Raw genomic sequence first — 24481 nt, 5'->3', positions numbered from 1 at the left:
TTATTGGCTATATGATCATGAGTAGGTTATCTCCCAGTAAACCAGGTAGCTCTTTAAGGTTATAAGTTAGAGATAAGTAACAGGAATACGTGAATAGAGGGAATTTCCACAATAGAGTTCCACATACTGATGAAATCACAGTTTCAGACTCTGCATCTCCATATTGAAGAATCTGAACATACATGAATACAGAGAGGCAACACGGTATAATGGATAGAGAGCCAGCCTTAGAGCCAGAAAGATAGGTTCAAGTCCTGCCTTGGACACATGCTATGTGACTCCCAGTAAGTGTTCTTCTTAAAGCTTCTCCATGCTCTAAGAAACTCTCTAAGACTCGAAGTTGTAAGGGAGGGGTCACCCACATTGGTATAGGGAATTTTCTCAGTTGGGAGTTCACTATACTAATGAAACCTCAAGTTCAATCCCTCTCTCTAATACCTATAAATATACTTGTGAATATACATATATATGCGTGCATGTGTATATGTATGTATGTATGTATATTCATATGAGAGCAAATTTCTAAGGAAAAGTGACTAGGATTTTAATCCAAAGCATTAAAATTTAGGGAGTATTCACAGCACCTGATAGAAATAACTGGCTTTAGTACATGGCTGTAATTATTAGTTAAAATAAGATATACTTACTCCTTACCACTACTAGCTCCCCACCGCTTGATGGCGGACTTAGAGAATCCCAAGATCTCCCTTTCAGGTCCTCATGAGATGCTGTCCAAGGTCTCCCACCTCAAACTAAATTTGTCTTTAAAAGTTAACTTGAAGGCATATTTCATTCTATTTGCTTCAATTTATTTATTTACTTGTTTATTTTGCCCCAGGCACAAAAATTGCTCTGTTGAGTATGCACCTATAGCTACTCAGCTACTTTGCATGCACATGTCCCAGGACAAGACTTAATGTATCCAAAGCAGGGAAGAGTAGTGAGTAGAGCCATTGATTGAGGCCCTGATTACATTTCTGTTGTGACTTGTAATCATTTGTTTAAGATTTTCTGTTTTTGTTACCCATTAGTAAAGAGTTGCACATTGGAATTCTCCTAATTCACATTTATACCACGGACCCAAGCTTTCCATATTCTCATATATTGAAATTTACCATCAAAGTTTGGCTCTGTCTCAGGCTAATGTATCCTAATTGTTCACAAAATAACAATAAATAGAATTTGAATTAATGAATTTGCTAATTGTTCTTCTCAGTTGGGGCCATCAGCCCCTGTTTGTCGGTTATTTAGCCAAGCATGAGAGTGTATTTATCTACATATAATTTCTGTTCTTACTTTGTGTGTTTGTCTATCTCACCCCCTCCTCTAGATTATAAGTTCTCTAAGTGCAGAGACTAACCTTCTCCCTAAACAAACCCCTAGCTAGGCACACAGTGAAGGCTCTGTAAATATTTGTTGAGGATATTGTCCCTCCTGGTTGTCATAGACTATTTATGATTCAGAAATAAAAATCACCCCATTGAGGTAACCCAGCAACAGAAAGGAAAAAAAAAAAACAACAACTAAGAGCTAAGCAGCTGCAGCCCAGAAAACTTTCCCCCTCTGTCCTCATGCCCCTGGGCGTCTGTGGTTATGAAATACAGGCCAAGGGCACACTTTGACCACATGCTCCAAGCCAAGCAGTCTGAAAGTTCAAAAGGGGAGTTGTCCTCATCAGCATGAATCAACCTTGTGGCCACTAACCCTGCTATTCCTCCAGGCTAAGAGTTGCTTATCTTCTGAACTTTCAGCCTGCTGATCCCAGCCAAGGTACCTATCACTTCACTGTAGATAATAAAAACATTTATGTGTGTATCCAACCTTCCCCAGATGACTGCCTGCTATCACTGTTTCCTTGTATTCTGTTTTCCAGTTTGTGCAATCAAGACCTTCCAAAGAGCACTGTTGGGCCCCGGAGGGGCTTGGGAACTTGGCCTTGGCCAAAAGTCAAGACAGTTGCCCCAAAATCAGACCACTGGTCTCTTTGAAGAGAGGGCATTTAGGAGCTCGCAGACCCCTGGTTAACATCAGGAATAGATATGTAAAAGCATACATATCTGAGAGCCTCTTCTTTGGTGTGTACTGGGGATACTGACCTTTTGGGTAATGTCCTTACATCATTGGCCAGGATGGGACTCTTGAAGATTCCTGCTTATTAGCGGGATGGTGAAGATCTCTCCAACATAACAAAAGGGCCAACCAGGGCCTGAAATGCTCTCTTCACAATCTCTCTGTGAGGGAGAGAGTAGTGCAAATACTTTTCATCCCATTTCACTAAGGAAGGAATTGAGTTTAATGAGTTCAGAGAAGCCCCAAGTTTGGTTTGGTTCAGGGGGTACATGTGTGTGTACACATATATACACATATATGTATACGTGTATACACATACATACATGCATACACATACATATATACAATACACACATACATATATATACATGGTAACTATGTGTATATACTTTATATACATATAGTTACATATGTATGAATATAGTACATAGTTAAATAAATGTCCAAACTGGGACTCAAATCCTGGAGTTGATCCAGTACTAAATAATTCTTAGCCCATAGTGAAGACTAAGACATTCTTTGCACGATAAATGTTATTTGGCATCGTAGATATACTTGTGATTGTCCAAGAGTCTTAAAACAACAGCAACAAGAAAAAGCAGTATCTCTAACAGCAGAAATAATTAGTATTTATATAGTGTTTTATGGTTTACACAGCATTTTACATATACTATCTCACAGCAACCTTGTGAATGTGTGCTATTGTTATCCACTTTTTACAGAGGAGGAAACCTGAGGAGTTAAGTAACTTGCCTGGGATTACACAGCTACAAAGTAATTGAGGCAGAATTTGAACCCAGGAATTCCTAGTTCCAACTCCAGTACTCGATCCACCGTGTCGTGCTGCTTCCCCTAAATCTGTGCTCTTGTGACTTAATATGATCTCTATGGTCCTTTCTAGCTCTAATGGTCAACTACAATTCTAAGTCGCCAGCATGTGCACACATGAACCAGGAGAGAAGCAAATGAACAGTCGTGTAGTTAGACTTCAGACACTTTATTAGCTGTGTGACTCTAAGCAAGTCACTCAAATGCTGTCTGCCTCAGTTTCCTCAACCTTAAAATGGAGATAATAACAGAACCTACCTCTGGGGATTCTTATAAGGATTAAATAAAGTAAGATTTGTGAAGCACTTTGCAAATCTTAAAGTGCTTTATAAATGCTAGCTAGCTATAAATACAAGCTAGGAGTAGGACTCATTCCATTACTTTGGTTGGGCTTGGTCCTAACTTCCAAGGAGGTAACATAGACTATTCCAGAGCCCCTGGAAGATCAATACCTCTAAGCTCTAGTCTGTGCACTAGAAGCTCTTCTAGCTTTCCAAGCCTATCCTGGCCAGGAATCCTTCTTTTGGGGATGTCATTAATTAATTAATGTCATTAATAGGAAATGTTCCCTATTGTCTTTTATTAAGAATCCTTTCATTATCTTTATTGCGTCTAACCTAATTGTAGAACCACAAGAGCTAGAACAATCCTCAGATTTTACAAATAAGGATATTCCATCCCAGAATGGGGGAAATGACTTGCCCAGAGTCCCTTGGAGAAGAGCCAGAATTCCAACTCAAATCAAGTCACTCTCAGGCCACACTTTTGGCATTGCACTGTGCTTCTCCCACCATGGTTCAGCTTCATTACATTTTACTTATCTCTGCACCCTGACCCTCTTTCAAAGGAGGCCTGCTCCTTGACCACATGTGAGAATCTCAGTGTTGAAAGCAGCTCCTATGAAGAACTTTGACTAAAGTGTGGCAGCCGAAGGCACTAAAACCGGTAGATCCTGAAGTGTCCAAAGCAGAACGACTATTATCCAAACAAGCCAGGCTGGGTATTCCTTCTCCCATGGCCAGCAGCAGACTTGACCAAGCCAATTGGAGTATTTATTGGTTTCCTGTCCATTGATCGTTCCTTTAGCATTCCTGAAACAAAGACATAGACCACTCAAAGGCAACATGACATGGGGAAAATATGGCACTTATGGTACAGTAGAAAAAGCCCTGGGTTTGGAACAGGGGTGTGAAGATAAATGCTTTCCAGGAGGGGAAAAGTACACACAATAAATTTTTAAGTTTAATCTTAATTATTAATATTTTTCCATCACCTTATTAGATCTAAACAATCAACAAAACAATACTTCAAGTCCTAGTTTCTAACATTCAGTGATTTCTGAGGTGTAAACATTCACACTGAAAATTTAACAATCAGTTCTTGTGGGGCAAGATAAGTGGGCCTCAGCCCCGCCATTGTCAATCAAAGGACCTAGATTCAGATTGAGGTCCTGCCTCCTAACTTATTACTTGTATGAAGATGGGGCATACTCCTTCCTCTCTGAGTCTCAATTTCCTCATTTGTAAAATGAGGAGGTTGCAGTAACTAGGTGGCTTCGGAGGTCCCTTTCACCTTTAGATATATGATCCCCTGACCTATGATACCTTCATGTACCTTTCATATAGAAAGAAAAACAGCCACAAAGTCAGAAGAAGTAGCCAGCACAGACTTGGGTTTGGATGAGACTTCATCTTCTATTTTCTCCTCCTCCTCCTCCAGGTGACATTGACCATGCAAGATGAATGATTTAGTGAGAGCATTAATGATGCTATAAAATCATAAGGATTGAGAGTGAGGATTTGATAAAAGTGAGATTTACAGCCACATCAGTCAATTTAATTATCTTTTACTAGGGTTTAAAACAAGTAGTAATACTAATCTCTATTTAACATGTTTTACAGGATCTGTGGGCACTTTACAATCCTCCTTCATTCACAAGTGTCAAATTATGGCAATATTGATAAAAGAGTGAAGTAAATGGAGAATGAGACAATCCCAGAACCAGTCAATACCCTTTTTACTACATTGTAAAAAGCCTATTACTCTCTGGTTTGGGGACTGAAATTTGGGGCCAATAATCTGAGTTGATAATGTTTTGGAAACAATTTCACAGACAATAAAGTTTCCCTTCTCCATCACATCCCCCCAACCCCACCCCCATCTTCCCTTGCACCAGGCCCAGCCTCCTTGGCCTTGGCCATATAAAGCATAAGGGGTGGCAACCAGTGCTATTCTCTGTCCTGGTCAGTAGAGACAACTGCTTGCTCCCTAAATGGAGAAGCAGAGAAGGAAGTCCAGGGAGCTTTGAATCTGACCAGAGTGCTATAAGGGAAGAAAACAACCTGCTCCATACCATGGCATGCCTTGCCCAGCTCTGAAGATAGCCTCATGACACCTGCCTCTCTTCTGGATGGGATCCAGGGAAGGATACACTAGAGTGGACTGTCAAACCATTTTCCCAGATGCTGGGGGGGGGGGCACGTGGAGGAGGGGAAGTGAGGGTCTTGAACTGCCTGTACTCTTTCAGAATATCATGGGCATAGTCAGGGACAGCTATCCCTAGACACTCAGCCTGGTGGTCTAGTCATCATGGCAATCTCCCAAGCCTGCCCTGTGATTTGATCCCACCTTGTGATGATCTGAAAGTCCAGGGATATATCTGAAGGCTCTAAATTGCCCATTTTAGATGGAACTTTTTCCCTAATTGAAGACTAAACTTCATTTTTCAGTCCTGAACTTACTGATTTTCTGTATCATCTACTCCCACTGTTCCCAGATTATCTGATGAGCGGACCCAGAACTAAATCCAAAGCCAGAAGACACACATTTCCATCTCAGTTCTTAACTGGCATTCAGATTTCAAGTTCTCTCTCCCTTGGTTTTGTGTCCTAGAAAATGAAAACAATTACACTTCTAATTCCATGACTCACATTGCTATCAGAATTATTGTTATTAACAATGATAACTTGATAGCCCTTTAAGGTTTACAAGGTGTCTTCTATATATTGCTTGTGGGTTGGGGTGTGTGTGTGTGTGTGTGTGTGTGTGTGTGTGTGTGTGTGTGTGTGTGCGCACGTGTGCACAAAGTTGAAGATAACACCATTTTGCCCCAGTCTATCCCTTTGGGGTTTGGCAGAGTTCATCCTTAAGCTCTGCTGGGCCACATAAGGAGGAAAGAAAATCTGTCTGCCCATTGCTCAGAATTTCCTAGGGTAGCAGACTTTTACCTGACTATTCCCAGAGGATGGCTCAGACCCCACTGATGCTGAGCACCCTGCCTAGCACACTAGGCATTTATTTTTCTGAAGTTCAAGAGTGGTTCTAGGGACTTGGAGGCCTAGAAAATCACCTTAGCTTTGTACTCCCTGTTTCTGTCCCTTCTCAGCTCCAACCCTGCCCCCTCACCATAGGTAAGGAGGCCTCAGGAGTGTTGGAACAGAGGGGCTGTGCCCTAGGTTGTGCAGAGAGGGAAATATTTTCTATTACTCCTCCCCCTCTGCCCTTTCAGAAAAGCAGCAACCTATTCTACCAGAAAGAATCTAGGTCACTTTTGACTACAACTCCAATCATTGTTATTATTACCAATAACGTGAAGATGAAGAGAATTTCGATGATGGTGATAATCATGATGCAAAATAAATTTTCTGGCTAATGCTAATACTTAAAAACAGGACACTTGATCTGTCATTGCACATTTGAAGAAACACATGCACACAGTAGGCTTCTTATTCATATACTATATCCTAGTGATGCACAAACAGCTGGGAATGCCAGTTAGCCCTAGGCTACAGCTAATGATTTATGGACACTTGCTTCCCTCCTAAGCCAAAGTACAATTATTATGATAATTGACAAGGCTCTACATATGTACCAATACTTAATCAAAGAAGGTGTGGGGGGCTTGGGGTGTGGAATGTTGTGTACAGTGTCAGACATAGTCGGTGCGTTGTCTGGTTTTACTCTAAAGCTTTTTTTGGTTTCGTTCCTTTAAAATCTTTGTTATAAGGGATGGCTCACTGGGTAGGGAAGGGCAGGAAGGGATATGGCAAGAAATGAATATGATCTAAAAATGAAAGGCATCACAAAATATTTTTAAGCAAACAAATTAATCATGTATTGACTAGATCATATAATTTTAAAGAATTAGAATCTGATCCAACCCCTTCATATTCACAGATGTAGAAACTGAGCCTCGGAGAGGTGAGCTAACCCAAGGTCAGCCTGCAAATGTCAGAACTGTGCAGACCGGAGTCTTCTGACTCTAAACTGAGGGTTCATTCCAGTATTCCATGCTGCTTTCCATGATGTTCCTAAAGAGATAAGATGAGCAAACATATACATATATGGTCTTTTAATGTTTAACTTTGTGTTTTCTAGAATGTGGGTGAAGGGGGTGATGATTTAGTGAAGAAGAGTTTCTTATGCCCTGGGAATGAGGGAACAGAGTTGACTTGTACTGATAAATGAAAACCTGCTTGACCACCCCCCCTCGAACACTTGCCTTTCCTCCTACCATCCAAGCCTACCCTCCACTTCCTTTTCCCTCCAAAACTCTTTCCAAATTATCCTGCTTCAGACACTTCAATTTTGTGACACTCAGTGGGTTATTTAGTCACTCAGTTTTCTCATCTGTTGAAAGGCACCTATTTCACAGGTTGTGTATTTGACTTTTCATGACCCCATTTGGGGTTTTCTTGGCAAAGATGCTGGAATGGTTTGCTATTTCCTTCTCCAGCTCATTTTACAAATGAGGAAACTGGGGTAAACAGGATTAAGTGACTTGCCCAGGGTCACACAGCTAATAAGTGTCTGAGGTCAGATTTGAGGTCAGACTTGAACTCAGATCTTTCTAACTCCAGGCCCAGTATTCTATCCACTGCTCCACCTAGCTGCCTCACAGGTAGTAGTGAAGATTAAATGCAATAATATATGAAATAGCTTTGTGAACCTTAAAGGTGCTATAATAAATGCTAGCCATTATTAGTTGGAACAGCCAGGATTCAAACCCAGATCACTCCAAAACCTCTTTCCATGGCACTACGTTGTCTTTATAATCATTAGGCAGGCCCAGAGTTGCCAGGTTGATTGTTCAATGATTATCCCAAAATATATCCCCAGAACTAGAAGTGAGAGGACTTTTCTAAGCTTTTACCACTAAGACATCCTGGACCTGTAATGACTGACTTCTAGTATAAATGGTTGCTTAGACCTAGGCTAAGTATGTCCTTGAGAGGGAGCAGACACACCAGGATCATCTGTCAGAGCCAGTATTCTTTGTGGGAGAAATCATAGATAATCTGATTTGAAAGGCATTTAAATGCCTCTTGTCTCCTTCCCCCACATTCCTACTACTAGTCTGCTTAATGCCTTACATTCATTCCTTTGGGTTAAGATATGAATTCCAGAAGTTCTCATTTGAAAAAGCAGCTTATTCCTTAACAAATTGCTTTATCAGTCATTACCACTTTAGTGAAAATTTGGTTATCATATTACTTTCCAAAGTGACAATTTTCTATTACGGAAAAAAAAAAAACATAGGACAGGTCAGTTTTAATAAAGGAGAAGAGCCAGAGAAAGTCTCAAAGCATGCGGCATTATTCTGGAGAACAGATGTAGAGGAATATCATAGTGAGGGCTCTGAGAGCGAAATAACATGACTGAGATCATCATGAAGAAGTGGGGGCAGAGGAAAAACTAAGGACGGACATTAAGAAAATACCGCCTGGCACATTGTAGGCTCTTAATAAATGTTTACTGAAGTAAATCAAATGAAACAATTTGCCTGCTTCACACATTGTCTGAGGCTGATCCTAGCAGCTATCGAGCCTGGACCTTAGTTGCCAATGTCCAGAATTTGGGAATTCTGGTGTTAGAGTTGGAAGGGACCTTAGGGTTTAGTCAACTCATCCAATTGGCTCATTTCACAGAGAAAATCAAAGCTTAGAGCGGCCGAACAAGTTGCCCAGGGTTACACAGAGACAGGATTCTAATGGAGATCCTCTAATTCCCAAGAAAATAAGTACTCTGTGTTTCGATTATCAGACTGAGAATCTGAGGGAAATCAGGGATCCTGAATAAGATTGGAGCTGTGGTGACTGAAAACACTACCCTTCCAGCTAGTTCTTCTCTACCCCTGCCTCACTCGCTCAGGAAGAGTTCAAAAGTCTAAGATCAGATGACAGCACGGGCTTGTGGTGTTCAATATCCCTTGGGCACTTGCTGACTCTGGACTAGTTCTGCTATATAATACTAGGGTATACAATGATTTAGATAGTAAGTCTACCACTTAAAGACCAAGTCTCATTCCAGGCACTCAACAGTACTTTCATTATAGGATCATAGGCTCATAGAAACATTACCCAACACCATGCCACCTAGTTGTTGACCATCTCACTGTTAAATTAAAATCTTTCTATTTCCAGTGGTTCTTGTTTCAATATATGGGTGCCAATCACATTAACAAGTCTACAGCAGAAAAGTTCATTTTATTCATGAGTAGAGATGCTGCAAACATGTTGGTAGAAACAAAACAGTACTATTCCTGGAGGGTTAGGGATCATGGAGAATAGTCAGCAATTGATTAAATGGAGTAGGGAATTGTGTTGGGGAGTGCAGTTGATTTTGCCATTGAGGCCAGAAACAAAGGACTAGAAAGCAAGGAAAAAGAGATTCAGGAAAACAAACTCTGGCTGTTTGTCCATGGAGCAGAGAGACAAGAAGTCAGTTTGGGATTTGTCCTATCTTATCCTCCAGATCTTATCAGGGTGGTAAATCTGTCCTTTGATCTTGTCAACAATGCTGGAAAGTTGGAGACAGCTGCCACCACCCCTGGTCAGCAATGCCTCACTAGTCCCTCAATAAAACATTTATGAAACCTGTAATAAACTGGCCTGATAAGGAACAGGACTTGAGATTTCAAAAGTCAGCAGCTCCCCTGAAAAGGACCTTCCTATAACTCCAAGGTTCCTTTATTTGAAGAGCAAACACAAACCATCAATTCCAGTGGGCCATAAAATTTCTGAGCAAAGAGGTTTCACCAAGCCCAGAGATTAGTTGAATTTGCTTGGGATCTTACCTGTAGCCAGAAACCACTCCCCTTCCCCACCCCCTGAAATTCACTATGATGATAGAGAAACTGAAAAGTAGAGAGGAAAAAGCGGAAGGGGGTGTAAGAGGGAGTCAATAAAAAACTAACTACGCAAAAATGAAGTGTCATCTGTTACCACAGAGTAAACTAACAGGATTGAATGAATGAGTTCAGGGAAGAAAGGACTTTCATGGCCCATCACAAACTCTGATACTAGAAATACTGATTTTTTAACTTCTGTAATTCTTGAGAAATTAATTTAGCTTCTTATATTTAGCCTTTTCTTAGCATTCTTAAGTTATCAACATATCCCTTCTGGTATCTTCCCAGATAATTTTTTTTGTGTGTGTAAACATTGGAGATAAATCATAGCCCTTGAACAAAATCCTTCAAAAAGATTTTTTAAAATGAGGAGGGGGTATAAGATTCAACTAATTTAGTTAAAATATTTAGATAGATTACAAGCTTCTTGAGGGGAGGGGCAGTATTTTGTACAATATTGTGTCTCCGATAATCGCTGGCATGGTGCCTTGAATGAATTAGAGCAAACACAAACCAGCAATTGCTCTCAGTGAGCATTTGTTGAATGAATGGATGCATTTGCAGGCATTCAAAGTAATGTTTGTGAATAAATTCAGTTCAGCTAGAAAGATAGAAAATAAAAAAAAAACAGAAGAGAAAAAAATTGATATAAAACAACATTATTACCTTATACCTTTTATTCTCTTCAATGGTGAAAGAACCAAGACTGGGCTCAAGACAGTAATACTGGCATTTACATTGTGCCTTAAAATTTGCAAAATGGGCTTTAGTTACCATTATCTCCAAGTAACAGATGAAGAAACTGAGGCTCAGAAAGATGGAATGATTTGCCCAGATCCATATACCTGGTAAGTAGCCTAGGCAGGATTTCAATCCAGGTCTTCTGACTCCAAGTCTGGAATAACCCTTTTATGTTGCTTTGGAGGATAGCCCTGATCAAGAAAAAGCTTTCTTCATTTCTTCTTCTACCCTTTGTGGTACTTTGTTTAAAATTTAATAAGTTGTGAGTCAGTAAACGAACATTCTCCGGGACTAAATATGCCATTTCTTCAAAACCCCTTAAACTCCAATCTCTCCGCAATAGTCTTTTCTAACTCCATAAATTGAGTGGTGAGTGTTTTTTCCTTGATCTACCCTCTTTGGAGGATGAACAACACACATATCCCTCTTCATCCTCCATGATTTGCTTAACTCATTTGCATGTTTGTCTGTGAATCTGAACATGTTTTATTTGTTTATCCATGTCCATTTTCTTATGTAGACAACAAGCTCTTTGGGCAGGTGGGGGCCCAGCATTATATGGAACTTATCATTGGGCTGAGTGATTCTGTTAACTACCATAGTACTAGGTACACAGAGAGTGATGAAGTCACCATACAGTCTATGCTGTAGTTGCAGTCTTTGGGTGAATATGAAATTAATAAGCTGACCCTTTCTGACTGCAGACCTTTCAAAAAGGCATCCCAGTTCTTCAAGTAATATTTCATAATAATTCAGGGTTTTGTTTCACACAAAGAAAGATCCTCTTAAGTATCAAATGGTAAATGTTAGTTTATTATAATAATAATTATTAGATTATACTGAAAGAGATCTGGCCATGCACACAAATTAAGCAGAGGCCTAAAATTATTTAATGTCTCTGCCTATTTTTTATACAAATAATAACAAATACATCCATCTCATAGGGTTGTTGGGAGGATCAAATGAGTTCACATGTATAAAGCACTTTGCAGACCTTCTCTTCTTACATTTAGCTTACAAGAGAACCAGATTTCAAACTATGGGCTTTGGACTGTAATTTAAATTGTTTTGTACAGCATTTAACAGTGTTCTTTTAACATGTGGGCTATGGAGTAAATATTGAATGAGGATAGCAATGGTAATGACAGAACAGAATTAGAAGTGACATAGACATTTTTAGAGGCAGGAAAAAGATGTTGAAGATGGTGACGTGCCTTGAGTTGGCTGGCATATTGGGATGGCCAGATGAGTTTTAGCCATTGGTATTGGCCAAATAGCCAAATGGTATTAGTTTTCATGCCAGTCATCCTAGGACATACCTCAGTCTTCCATCTGCATCTTTATCTTTCTCATTTCTCTAAGAATGCCTGTCAATTCTGAATTCATTATCTTTCTCAACTAACTTATTGGAACTATTATCCTCAGCTGATATTTAGAAAGATCAGAGAGAAAAAAGATTCCATCTTAGAAGTATCAGAGTCCCATACTAAGCCAATGGTTACATGGTTTGGGGCTCTAATTAGCTCCTATTAGTTCTTAGAGGGATGTCCCAAAATGATTGATTGGCATGGGTAACCTAATTTACCTCTTTAAATAAAAGCCAGATTGAATAATCTACCATCTTTCAATAAGTGCTCAGAAGCCTCAGAAATTGTGTTTCCAAATGCACAAAATAAAATACATAGGATTACCAAGGATTTCCATTTATATTGAAATAAAGATGTCATTGGTTTTTTTCTATCTAATTTTATAAACCCTCTGAAACTACATGGGAGTCCAAGGATTTCAGGTTAACAACCCCTGGCACAGAACAAGAGAATCCCTTAGGATTGAAGGCCACAAACATGTGAATTTTTAGAAAGTCACAATTGATTTTTATGTATCACAAGAAATGACTTGTTATTTTTATTCACATAATTGGCATTGTCACATACATACTACAGATAACTTCCAAGTAAAAATTTGTCATTTCCTTTCTTTTCTTTCTCATTTGTTCATCACTATTGACCCAGATCTCATGGACCAAAATAAAGTGGCAGAGGGGAGAGCCCACAAAAGATTTAAAAAGAGAGAGAACACTTTGCCAGATTCCCTATCCCCCAACTCCTTCTATTCCGCCCCTTGTGCCCCTAAACACAGTCTGGAGAGTGTAGATCAAAGGAAATAGAATTCTAGGCTTTTTGAAGTGGAGAGGCTAGCATACATTGACATCAGGTAGTGGTTAATTTGTCCTTTGAAGACAGGTGGGCATAAAGAGACAAGCTTTATGGAAGCCAGACTGTCCTTCCCCTTTGCCTCAGGGCTGTCTCAGGGACTTCTGTTCTCAGTTTGTCATGAATTCTAAGTATAACCTGTTGGCCCTTGTCACCAAAAGAAAATATCAGGGTCTCCTTTTACATTTCCCTGGAATCTGTCCTCTCTTCCCCGCAATGCTACAGGGTCCCATAGGCCTTTGCCCTTGCCTGACATGCTGCCAATTGTGAAAGAATTTGGTAATTTGGTTTCATAACAGCCTCAGAAAGGGAGGTTGCCAAACCAAACTCTTCTGGCTGTTATGCTGGTCCCTCATGGGAGGAGTCCTGTTAAACAGTGCAAGAGTTTGTGGAAAGAGGACAAGACATTAAAAAAGAAAGACAAGATACTGCTGCTGGGAGATCTCAGGAAGCAGGTGGTTTTGGTAGTGGCAGGGGGGACAGGAGCAGGAGTACTTTCTTCTGCACATCTCCATTATGGACCTGGATCATATCACATTTCTAGACCCACTGAAAATGGCTTCTCATTTCTTTTTATTATCATCATCATTTTCATTGCTATCATATATGACACTTGAGAATCTCTTAATGTTTTGTTACCCAGTGTTGTATGAATATTGGCTGTCTTTATTAGTGTTGCTATTATTAACAGAGATATTAGCACACTTACTCATCATAACCATGTTGTTTTGCTTTTTAATTATATACAGACTCCACAAAGCGCTATAAAGACATTCATCTATTGGCCAGTGATCTTCTCTGTCTCTGTCTCTGTCTCTCTCTCTCCCTTTCAGCTTCCCTATCTCTCTTTCTATCTTTCTTATGCTGATCCCCCTTGGTGCTGCTCCTGAAAATAATTTTCTCCAGACCATTGCCTCTCTCCATTTCTTATTCTTGCACTGTCTATTCCCAGACTGCTTCCAGGGCACCAGACTGGGCACCACCTTACTGAAGAGGCAGGATTTTCCTTGTATGTTCAGGACTGCCGTTTGTACACCTGTCATTTTAGCTTTGTGACAGGCCCAAAATGAAAAGTGGGGGAAAGGGATTGGGGGCTGAAAAAAGTAATGTATTATGACTCTCCTGGCAATAAATATGCTCGTTTGGTTTTCTATTGCATGTCCTGGGTCCCAGGCATGCCTTGGTCCTCTATTAATGTGTAACTACATGTGTGCTCCACTTTCAGGCAGGTGCAAAATCTTGTTTTTAACCCTAGACATTTTTTTCCCACTGCTCCTTATCAGGCCACATGGTGAGTTCATCTATAGACCCACCTGCAAGCCCCTTACCAGAGTCCATGCAATGTGCAACAGGCCTACTGTCATTGTGGCAGGATTCAGGTCTTAGAGCTGGGTACCAGCTTCCGAGGTTTAACCTCACTTCTGCCTGGGATCAAGCTGTGCTCCTGGGTTCACTGGGGAGAACACTAATTTAGAATCAGAGAAATCTGTCCATCTCTGTGACTTGCTACCCTAGATCACCTGGGTGGGTTTGACAAGTCTCATACATTCTCCAAGGCTCAGTTTCTTCATTCGCAAAGTGAGAGCATTAGACTAGAAGATTTATCAGGCACCTTCCATTTCTCAATCTTACTATCCTGAACTCTATCTTACCTCTCTGATGGGGTAAGAAGAAAACCATGGGAGTAGCGGGATGTTCCAGCATGAATACCACAGGAGGCAGTGGCAGGGGGTGATTATCCATATAAAAGGAGAAAGGATTTTGATACAGCTTCCAAGGAGGGCATGGGTGATGATCTTCATTTTTCAAAGAGAAAAATATTTTTATGGAAGATTGCAGGAGAAATCCTGAGGGAAAATTGGGCATGTGTAATAGCCTCAAATATAGTCTTTAATAATAACAGGAAAGGTGGAGAAATTCTTTCAAAGAGTGCTGTAAAATGGTCACAGGACATGAAGCCTTTCTTGGTTGCCAAATGCTAGAGTCCTCCCTCCCTAATTACCTTATGTCTAAAATGGATTTCCTCTCCACCTCTGCTTCTAGGAATCTGTAGCCTTCTTCAAGGATAAGCTCATGTCCTTCCTACAGGAAGCCTTTCTTGACTCCCTTCTCTTCCTCTCCCATTAAATTATCATGTATATATTTATCCTCTCAGTAGAATGTAAGCTCCTCAAGGGCTAGGACTATGTGTCATTTTGTCTTTGTACCCATAACACACAGTGTCTGGCACATGGGGCTAGGGCCACACCAAAGCTTTTGGGAAACTCTCCAGGATCCACTCCCTATCCACTACACCAGCCTGCTTTGCTTGCAGTAGGCACTTGACATATGCTTGTATGATGGAATAAGATTGGATTTGAGTTGGATTAGATGAGAACACAGATGTGACTTGTCAAATGCATTGATTAAGTGCTTATTATGTGCCAGGCACTGTGCTAAGTGCTGCATGTATAGATATAACCAAAAAGAAAGATGGTTCCTCCTTCTAATGAGGGAAGATAAAGGAAGTTGGGAGGAGGGGGAGGTATGGAAGGTACCTGTGTGGGCCATGACAGCAAAGTCTAGAGAGTCAGAAACAGAGTTGGGAGAGGAAGAAAAATTACTTGGTCTGCTCCCTTCCTCGAAATGAAGGCTCTGGAAAGAACTCACCAATCAGAGAAGAAAGCCATGGGAGTAGAGGAATGCTCCACGCATGCAAAGGCCACAGATATGACGGAACTTCCAAGGTAAGTAGGCAGCTGAGTTATGGCCTAGAGCTCTGCCGTCCTTCACGGACATGTCAATTAGCTTCCTGGTCCTTAGTTTCCTCCCCTGAAAAATGAAAATGATAACATGCACTTACTCTCTACCTAAAGGAAACAGATAGGATAATTAAAATGGCATCTTTGATAGAAAGGCAGAAGACAAATAAAAGTTGGTCTGATTACCAGCTTCCTGACTGCCTCTCACTTCAGATTTCAGCTGCAAATATCTCCCATCCATTGACTCCAATTAAAAAAGAAGAAGAAATCACAACTTTTCTTAATAACTATCATATTAAAAAGCTGCTGTGAAGTACCTTTTGTGGTGGCCAAGAATTGGAAACTGAGGGGATGGTCATCAGTTGAGGAATGGCTGAACAAGCTGTGGTATATGAATGTAATGGAATACTATTGTGCTATAAGAAATGATGAACAGGCAGACTTTAAAAAACCCTGGAAAGGTTTACATGAACTGATGCTGAGTGAAGTGAGCTAAACTAGGAGAACATTGTACACAGTAACATTCACATTGTGCGATGACCAACTTTCATTGACTTGGCTCTTCTCAGCAATGCAAGAATCTAAGACAACTCCAAAAGACTCATGATGGAAAATGCTATCCACATCCAGAGAAAGAACTATGGAGTCTGAATGCAGATGGTTTTTAGTTTTTTTTTAAACGAGGCAATTGGGGTTAAGCGACTTGCTTAGAGTCACATAGCTAGTGAGTGTTATGTGTCTGAGGCCAGATTTGAACTCAGGTTCTACTGACTCCACAGCTAGTGCTCTATCCACTGTGCCACCTTGCTATCCCAAGTCTGAATGCAGATGGAAGCATACTATTTGATCTCTTTTTCTCTTTTGTTGTTTTGCTTTGTTTCTTCTTTCTCGTGGTTCCTCTCATTGGTTATAATACTTCTTTACAATATGGCTAATGTGAAAATATATTTAATATGAATGTATATGTAGAGCCTATATCAGATTGTACACTGTCTTGGGGAGGGAGGGGGTGAGGGGGAGAAAATTGAAAACTCAAAAGCTTATGGAAGTGAAAATTGAAAGCCAAAAATAAATTAATTGAAATTTTTAAAGCTGCTATGAAATACTTTTGGGATAAAACTCGACTGTAAGTTATTAAAAATGAAGGTCTGATAAATGAAGGCCTTCCTGGTGGTATGGTACTATGTTATGTCATATCTCATCCCTTGGAATTAGTCAGTCAAGGAAAAGGATTTAGGAGCCACCTCAGTCTCCTAGAACAATATTTTTTCTGAAATAAGTTACAGAGGGACAAAGGATCCTGAGTGAGCATCCACATAGGGTGGATGGCTGTTAGCCCACAGATTGCTAAATTTGGCGTAACACTACTGATCCTTCTCTCACAGAGCAAAGTCATGAGCAGACAGAAAGAAACTATTGACAAGGTATTGACTTTCTCTTGAGGAAAGTGGGTATAAATGCAAGGTGATAAAGAGATAACATGCTACTAAAATGTAGGCTGATAACCCTAAAACATCATAGCAGCCAATGAATGGGCAATAAAATTGGTGTTAGTGACAGAAGGAGCGTGTGTCAAGGGATAGCTAGACTGAATTGTGCAAGTAAAGCACCCTGTGCCTGGGACATTGTGGGAGAAGCAGGAGGGAAGATAGGAGATTGTGGGCGTAGGATCTGAGGATCACTCACTAACCCAACCCTATGAACCAGACAATGTAGGTACATGGTGGAGCCATAGACATCTGGGGAATGATGGATGACATCACCACTTCCATCAACTGAGAGACAGCATAGTGGGAAAAGTATTCAACTTGAAGTCAGAAAAGACTTGGGTTCAAATTCTGACTCAAATGTTTACTAGCTGTAGGAATTTGGGCAAGTCACTTAACATCCAAGGGCTTCAGATTACTCATTTTAAAAATAAGGGATACTTACTAACTAGACATGTGACCCTGGGCAAATCACTTAACGCCCATTGCCTCCAAACTAAAAATACATACATATATATGTATGTGTGTGTGTGTGTGTGTGTTGTGTGGTGTGTGTGAATAAAGGACCCTTCCAGCTCTAGATCTATGATCCTATTAACCAATAAAATCAACTTCTCTGAGCCTCAGTTTTCCTGAGGCATTTCTGCAAAATGGGAATAATACCTATTGTATCTACCTCAAAGGTATGTTTTTAGGATAGATCAATAAATAAGCAATTTCCAGGACCAAGTGAAAAAGTGTGCAAAGCATTTAATAACCTTAAAAGGCCTATATAAAAGTCAAATGTTCTATTCCTTATTTCTCCCTTCTAGAAGGCTGGCAGATTCAAGAGTAACTGGCAGCTTACCTCTTAGCTGTGCAGCCATAGACAAGTCAATTAACTTCTCACCACTTCAGGAAGCTAAGACTAGAAGAGCCAAATGTGTCACTCAGAGAGAGGGATCTGCCAGAAAAGAGAGAGTTTCCATGCTGGCTCTTCTCTACATGGCTGAAATCATAGGCCTGACCCAAGACAACCCGAAAAAGAAAATAATTCCAGCTTCCCAAATGATGGGACTGTGGCAAAGGGCGTTAGGGATTTTTCTTGTGCTCTGTCCCTCTGTCCCTCCACATCTTTCCATTCCCTACCCCGCTGTTTTCCAGTCCGGTGACGTCGGCCTCTGGGCTATTCCTGGAATCCTTCAACTCTGGGCATTTCCCTGGCTGCCTCTCATGCATGGAATATTCTTGCTGCTCACCTCTGCCTCCTGGCTTCCCTGGCCTCCTTCAAGTGCCAACTAAAACCTCACCTCCTACAGAAAGCCTTTCTCAATCCCCCTTAATTCTCGGGCCTTCCTTCTGATGATTATCTCTAATTTATCCTGTATTTAGCTTGTTTGTACAGTTATTTGCATGTTATCTCCCCCATTAGGCTTAATTCCTTGAGGACAGGGACTGTCTTTTACCTATCTCCAGTGCTTAGGGCAGTGCCTGGCACATCATGGGCACTTGATGTATGTTTGTTGACTAACTGATTCCCCCCTCCTAATTCTGAAAGCACCAGTGTTCTCACTCATAACCAATACTATATTTGTCTGGGGGGATATCATTGGCTACACAACCACTGCTTTAAAAAAAAGTCACTTCTTTCCAAGACCAGAGTTTGTGTAAGGCTGTGGACAGCACCACTACCCCCTTGTCAAAGCCCAGATTTCAGAAAGGGAGACCTTCACTTCTACTACCCTATATCTCTAGCATCTTTCCTCTTCCCTCTACCTACAACCCCCTGGTTCAGGCCTTCATCACTTGGATTATTGCAGTAACTTTCTAATCCCCCGTCTCAAGCCTCTCCTCTCTCTGATTCATCTTCTTACAGCTGCCAAAATGATTTCCCCAAAGTACAAGTCTGACCATGTTGATCTCTTACTCAGTAAACTTGAATAGCTTCCTTTTCCCTCTAGGATGAGATATAAGCTCCTCTGTTTAGATCTGAAAGCCCTTCACAACCTGGGGCCAACCTATTTATCCAATATTCATGACTCTCCTTCCTGCAATCTCTAGTCTGACTAAGCTGGCCTTCTTACTCTTCCTCACACATTAGGCACCGTTTTCTAATTCCATGCCTTCATGTTGCCTGTCCCCCATGAATGGAAGGCACTCCCACATCACCCCTTAGAACTACTTGTTCCCTTCGAAATTTTCCTTAGATGACACCTTCTATATGAAGGCTGCCTAAATTCCCAAAGATACGAGCATTCCCTCTGCCAAAAAACTTCTCTATTTAATTTATATATACTGGTTTTGGTACATATTGTCTCTACTCATAAAATGTAAGATTCCTGAGGGCAAGAACTATTTCATTTTTCTCTTTGTATCCCCAACACCTAGAACAATGACCAATATTTGTTGTTAGATTGTTAACTTCCCAATAAGTAATCCCCACAGAGAAAGGGAATGCTCTTTTTATGGGTTCCCCATTCAGTTTCAGGGTTTTTTGGATGGTCATCATGAGCATTTCCACAAATGGAAACTCAAGTCCCTCAAGAGCCACTTTTGCATTTCACCAAAAAAAAAAAAAATCACACCAAATTGTATTTTCCTACCTTCGATATACATTCCAGTTACATCAGGTATCAGGGAAAGTCAGTCGATAAGCATTCATTAAAGATTTATTATGTACCAGGCACTGTTCTAAAGACTAGGGACACAAAGAAAAGAAAAAGACAGCTAATTCCAGCTCTCACAGACTAATGGGGAGACAGCATTCAAACAAGTGCATACAAAGAAGATAGAGAAAGGCTGGGAGTACTCTCAGATGGAAGCCTTTGGCAGGAAAGAGAAAAGTAGGTGTTACGGAGAGTGAAAGGAGAGAATAAGAGGATTTTTTTTCTCTTTTTGGCTAGGCAGTGAGGTCGAGTGACTCGCCCAGGGTCACACAGTTAGTAAGTGTTATGTGTCTGAGGCCAGATTTGAACTCAGGTCCTCCTGAATCCAGGGTCAGTGCTCTATCCTCTGCGCCACCTAGCTGCCCCAAGAAAGGATTCTTTTAGTTAAATCAGGGTTAAGTGATTTGCCTGGGGATCACACAGCTAGTAAGTGTTTGAGGCTGAATTTGAACTCAGGTCCTCAGGACTCCAAGACTGGTGCTCTATCCACTGAACCACCTCCCTGCCTCTCAACCAGCATTTGTTAAGTATTTATTGTGCACTAGGTGTTTTGCTAAGCACTGAGAATACAAATACAAGCAGAAAGAAAGATGGTCCTGCCCTCCAGGAGCTTACATTCTAGTGGGGGAAGACAACACATAAAAGAAAGCTAAAAAGGAGGAGGAAGTGGGGAGAAGTATGATGGAAAAAGGCTAGAGAGTCAAGAATGAAACCAGAAGAGGAACGAAATCACGGCTAGACTAGGAATCCTCCTTAAGGAGAGGCTCCAGGAAGAACTAGACCATCAGAAGAAGGGAAACTTTTAAGTTGACTCTTGAAGAAAACCAGGGAAGCTAAGAGGGCAGAGGTAAAAAGGGAGAGAATTCCAGGCAGGAGGGACAGCTAGTGAAAAAGACTTGGAAATTTACTCTTACTTGTGTATTCTCTCCATCATTACTTTTCCCCATAGTACACCGTATATTCTAGAGGATCTAGACTTCCAAGTCAAATCTATCCCATGCAGGGCAAGGATTTGGCAAGGAGAGGAGAGATGGGAGAGAAGGAGAGTAAAATCAGAGAAGACAGAAGCTGATGTACCAACACAAGGTCAACATCAAATTGTCAAAGTGAGCTACTTTCGCTCCTTAATGTTGTCTTCTCCACCCAGCTCTCATGGGGCCATTCCCGTGGATGCAACCATACCTTGCATCCCCTGACAAGAAGAATGGTCCCAGCCACAGCTGCTGACGGGGAAAGAGGGTTCCCTGCCTTGAAACTGCCTCTCCTTTGATGGAGGTGCTTGGTCAGAAGTGTGACCGCTGAGTGAGAGAATCACCCTTCTGGGATCATTGGCATCCTTCTTTTGGAGGGTGACATACCTCATCTCTGAGGTATGCTAAGGCTATGTCTGTACAAGCAGAGGGAAGCAGAATAGTAATGCAGTCACAAAGATAATTCAAAAGAAGGAAAGATAAGCAACTATCCCATTGATGGCAAAAGAGATTTTGTTTTCTTTTCAAGCCTGCATCCTCTTAATAAGCTGAGCAAATTGGCCAGACACGTAATCAATAATTCTCTACCTGACTTTGTGTCTAGACATAGTCTGAAAGCCCTGGAATAGCAGCATCTCTGATTTTTCCTTTTGATCTCCTTCATAGCCTGTGTTCTTATACTGAAAATTTTATGGGACAGAGAATGGCCTTACTAGCACTTCATTTACTGTAAAAAGTTGTGTCTAATAGCAGGAGCATGTAGATAATCACAATAGACATAAAACAGGAGAAATTTGCATATTAATAGCCCAGTGCCTTTCTTTGGGAAGCCAAAAGACATCCTCTAATTTAGATAGCTCAACCCATTATTTACCAAATGTTATCACTGAGGAGGGTGGTTTTTTTTAATGAGATCTTTATCACAGACAACCATAAGATTAATAAAAATAGAGGGTAATAAAAGAAATCACAGAGGAAACCTGTGCTATCAACTGTGTCATAAAACTGAGGAAGCAATCTTATTCTGTAATGACAAATTCACCTATTCTCAGATAGCCTGTACAGAAAACCCAGGAGAGACAGAGACAAGAAAGAAAGAAAGAAAGAAAGAAAGAAAGAAAGAAAGAAAGAAAGAAAGAAAGAAAGAAAGAAAGAAAGGAAGGAAGGAAGGAAGGAAGGAAGGAAGGAAGGAAGGAAGGAAGGAAGGAAGGAAGGAAGGAAGGAAGGAAGGAAGGAAGGAGGGAAGGAGGGAGGGAGGGAGGAAAGGAGGAAGGGAGAGTGAAAGTTGAAAGGTTTCATCTCTTCGTTGTCTCTAAGCACCACACTGATTACTGGTCATTTAGGGGCAGGGGGGCAGGGGAGAGAAGGGCAATTTGATCTTGTGATTTCATTGGTATGGCTTCCCAGGGAGTTTATGGTTCTAAAAACTTGTCTAAGGCACTGAGAGGTTGGCTCGCCCAAGGTCATAGAGCCGGTATGTGTCCAGACTATATTTGAATTCAAATCATTCCTGATTTCAAGACTGGCTGGTTCTCTGTCCATTATGCCATACTGCCTCTTTCCTGGTACTATTTCTCAACAATAATACTTTGTATCCAATGATTGTATCAATAACACTTTGTGTACAAGGGTTCTCTTTCAACTGGACTCTGGCTGTGAAAAAGAGAAAGAGGCCCTTCGGGCAGTGTATGTGCCTATACTTTTTCATCTTCCCCAGAGTATAGAGGCCAAAGACCCACCTCCCCTGCCCAGGGAGTAAAATAGTCCCAAGCTAGACACTGAGCCAAGCTGAGGGTGCTAGGGATAGAGGAAAGCATATCCCACAGTCCATAACTCTTGGCCTTCCTCCCCACAGGGCAAAAACCAGGATACGGTTAATCCTTAAGGGGCCAAAACTGGACGTTTTGTGAGGGGAGGGCAAGATAGATAAAGGGATCTATACCTCTTTACACATTCTATCTTCACATGAAGATTACCATTCTAATTATAGGAACAGTGGTCTCCAAACTTTTTTTAAACACACACCCCTATGAGTAAAAAAAAAAATTCATTATACTCCCCAATAGGTATATATTTAGTAACTAGCATTTATATAGCACCTACTATGTGCCAGGAATTGTGCTAAGTGTTTTACAAATATTATCTCATTTGGTTCTCACAATAACCCTGGGAGAAAGGTGCTATTATTACCCCCATTTTACTGTTGAGGAAATTGAGGCAGACAGAGGTTAAATGATTTACCCAAGGTCACAGTTAGGAAGTGTCTTGAGCCAGATTTGAACACAGGTCTTTTTGTCTCTAGGCAAAGTGTTCTATCCACTGTACTACTTAGCTGCTAGATATTTGCTTATTCATAAATTATATACATGTACTGGCATACTTATAAGTATATAGATTAAAAAACATGCACATAAGAGGACACTAAAAAAGGATGAGATAAAGGTAGAATATCTTGAAAATAATATTGTATTTATTAACAATAAATAAGGACATTTGCTTTTACTAAAAATTATTTATAATCATATTTTAATGGTAGCAAGGTGATTGAATATGCTTCATTATTTTTGAAAATCTTGGCTTAATACTTGAAGACGCAGTGATTCCATGTTCCAGTTCTAAGTTCAGCTTATTTTGGTATATGGTATAAATTGTGTCTTTTACGCTGAAAAAGATGCCTCACAAAGACATATAGATAAAATGGAAGATGTGTATCATTGACTGTACGTACTAATCATTGCACTCATTTTTCAATCCCAAACACCAAAAATGCAAAGGTTTCTGTTGAAATTTGGCTAGCAAATTTCCATCTTCTTTGCTGTCAATCAGTTGTTCTTACAAACAAATTGGAGAATTTTAAAATATTTAACAAATGGGTTCAGAATTGAAATTCTTTGAAAGACCTTTATACAGGCTAAAATTCTGTTCTTAAGTTTTCTAAGTGTATAGATAATTTTTATAGGTGACATGATTACACTCTTTTTGGTAACCAGAGAAGAGAAAGTAAGCATCCAGGATGAGAGGGTGGTCAACAGTGTCAAAGGCTTCAGAGAGCTCAGAAAGGTTGAGGATTCTTTTTTTTTTTTTTGAGGAGGGGGAGGAGAGACAATCAGGGCCTGCCCAGGGTCACATAGCTAGTAAGTGTCTGAGGCCAGAGTTGAATTCAGGTCCTCCTGACTCCAGAGCCAATGCTCTATCCATTGTACCACCTAGCTGCCCCTGGGAAGGTTGAAGATTGAGAAAACGCTTTCAGATTTGGCAATTTAGAAATCATTGGTAACCTTAATTTGAGCAGTCCCCATTGAATCAAAGATAAGAAGGAGACTACGAACCTAGGAGACTACGAACCTGGGAGACTAGAAGAAAAGTGGTACCTTCCAAGAAAAAAAAATAGGGAAGATAAGATCATAAGGCTAGGTTTGGGGGCAAAGACAATGTAGTGAGATCTTCAGTGCAGGTCACAATCTGTCTATGGCTATTTATCCTGTGCTACCCACTCTTTCTCATTGAAAAGTGAAAATTAAAGAGGGTGAGGTCTTACTTATTGGCTATTGCCAATGAGGTAGGTTGCCTACAGCAGCCATGGAATGATGGGGGTTGGAGGCCAGGAGTATCAGAGGGAAGGTTGCCTTGCAGCTGCTGCAGGTGCCTGGGTTGAG

The 24481-nt window shown here is 40.7% G+C and overlaps 1 long non-coding RNA gene across 2 annotated transcripts in view; it reads right to left on the bottom strand.

The window, feature by feature from the left end:
- Nucleotides 1-2557: 2557 nt before the first annotated feature.
- LOC110215527 (uncharacterized) overlaps nucleotides 2558-24481 on the bottom strand; it is a 46643-nt gene continuing 24719 nt past the window's right edge. Inside the window, exons 2-3 of one of the 2 annotated variants that reach the window (XR_013483079.1) lie at nucleotides 15631-15792; nucleotides 2558-3989 (exon numbers count right to left, since the gene is read on the bottom strand). This is a non-coding gene — a long non-coding RNA (uncharacterized LOC110215527). Of the gene's footprint in view, nucleotides 3990-6206; nucleotides 7209-15630; nucleotides 15793-24481 lie in introns of those variants that run through there. The other variant, XR_013483078.1, reaches the window with a different exon arrangement.

The sequence above is a fragment of the Phascolarctos cinereus genome, unplaced genomic scaffold (genome assembly GCF_003287225.1).
Source record: "Phascolarctos cinereus isolate Bilbo 61053 unplaced genomic scaffold, phaCin_HiC Scaffold_726;HRSCAF=1367, whole genome shotgun sequence".
Lineage (NCBI taxonomy): Eukaryota > Metazoa > Chordata > Mammalia > Diprotodontia > Phascolarctidae > Phascolarctos > Phascolarctos cinereus.
The sequence above is the reverse complement of the archived record's forward strand: the minus strand, read 5'-3'. Positions and strand labels throughout refer to the sequence as shown.